Below are 2,154 nucleotides of genomic sequence, written 5' to 3'. Positions count from 1 at the left end.
GGGGCTGGGGGGGGAAAATTTCCCTAATGGGGGGGGGGGGGCCTTGGGATTTCCCTAAAATGGGGGGGCCCCCCTTTTTTTGGGGGGGGGAAAGAAAAAATTCGCTTTTTTCCCTGTTCGGGGGGGGGCCGCCCCTTTTTTGGGGGGGCCTTTTTTTTTTTTTTTTTTTTTTTTTTCCCCCCCTTCAATTGGGGCCTGGGATCTGGTGGGGCTGGGATTCTATGGGGCTGGAATCGTTATGGGGCCTGGGCTCTATGGGGCTCGGATCTGTGGGGCTGGGCTCTAATGGGGCTGGATCTATGGGGCTGTGGATCTGTGGGGCTGGGCTCTATGGGGTCAGTCCCTATGGGGCTGGGCTCTATGGGGCTGGGCTGCTATGGGGCGGGGATCTATGGGGTCGGTCCTATGGGGCTGTGTTGTGCAATGACCCCCCTCCCCCCATTCCTGGAAGCGGTGGGGCTGCCCCACATCCCGCCCTATAGGTCAGCGCCCCAATGGGGCCCCACTGGGGCAACTCATTAAGGACGAAAGGTCATTAAGGGCGGGACTTAATTAGGGCCAAAAACCCCATAGAGACCCCATAGGGACCCCATAGAGACCCCCTATAGAGACCCACTGCCCCATAGAGACCCCCTATAGAGACCCCATAGAGACCCCATACGGGACCATAGAGACTGCCTATAGAGAGCCACCCTGAGGGTCTCCCACTCTTTGCCCTCGTTTCCCCCCAGCTCCTCGTCCAGCTCCAGCCTCGACACCACGATGGGTTTAGGGACAGGGAACTCTATGGGGTGGGCAGCGATTTGGGGTCAGTCCAACCCATATAGGGCCATTAACCCCCATTATAGGGCCATTAACCCCCATATAGGGCCATTCTATCCCATTTAGGGCCATTAACCCCATTATAGGGCCATTAACCCCATTATAGGGCCATACCCCCCCATATAGGGCCATTAACCCCATTATAGGGTCATTACCCCCCATATAGGGCCATTCTATCCCATTTAGGGCCATTAACCCCATTATAGGGCCATTCCCCCCATTTAGGGCCATTCTACCCCATTTAGGGTCATACCCCCCCATTATAGGGCCATTAACCCCATATAGGGCCATACCCCCCCATATAGGGCCATTCTACCCCATTTAGGGCCATTCTACCCCATTTAGGGCCATACCCCCCCATTATAGGGCCATTCCCCCCCATATAGGGCCATTCTATCCCATTTAAGGGCCATTAACCCCATTATAGGGTCATACCCCCCCATATAGGGCCATTCCCCCCCCCATATAGGGTCATACCCCCCCATTATAGGGTCATTAACCCCATATAGAGCCATTCTATCCCATTTAGGGCCATTAACCCCATATAGGGCCATTAACCCCATATAGGGCCATTAACCCCCATTATAGGGTCATTACCCCCCCATTTAGGGCCATTATAGGATCATAAACCCCATTATAGGGTCATAATCCCCATTATAGGGTCACCTCACCCCCATATAGGGCCATTTCCCCCCATTTAGGGCCATTAACCTCCATTATAGGGTCATAGCCCCCCATATAGGGTCATACCCCCCCATTATAGGGTTGTATCCCCCCATTCCCCCACATTTAGGGCGATTACCCCCATTATAGGGCCATTACCCCCCCATTTAGGGCCATTCATCCCCATTATAGGGCTAGTAACACCATTATAGGGTCATCCCCCCCATATAGGATCATACCCCCCCATTTAGAACCATTAACCCCATTATAGGGTCACCTCACCCCCATATAAGGTCATTCCCCCCATATAGGGCCATTAACCCCTTTATAGGGCCATTAACCCCATATAGGGCCATACACTCCCATTATAGGGCCATGAACCCCATTTAGGGCCATTAATAGGGTCCCATTTCTGGCCATTGACCCCATTTCTCACCCATTAGGATCAGCGCCTCGTAGCTCTCCTGCATCGTGGGGGCACCCAGAACCTGAAACACATTTTGGGGTGGATTTGGGGGATTTTGGGTCATTTTGGGCTGGATTTAGGGTCAATTTGGGGTCTTCTGGGGTGGATTTAGGGTGGTTTTAGGGTCTTTTTGGGGTCTTTTGGGGTGGATTTAGGGTAGTTTTAGGTTAGTTTATGGTGGTTTTAGGGTGATTTTGGGGTTA

Source organism: Coturnix japonica, unplaced genomic scaffold, assembly GCF_001577835.2.
Source record: "Coturnix japonica isolate 7356 unplaced genomic scaffold, Coturnix japonica 2.1 chrUnrandom492, whole genome shotgun sequence".
NCBI lineage: Eukaryota > Metazoa > Chordata > Aves > Galliformes > Phasianidae > Coturnix > Coturnix japonica.
The sequence above is the reverse complement of the archived record's forward strand: the minus strand, read 5'-3'. Positions refer to the sequence as shown.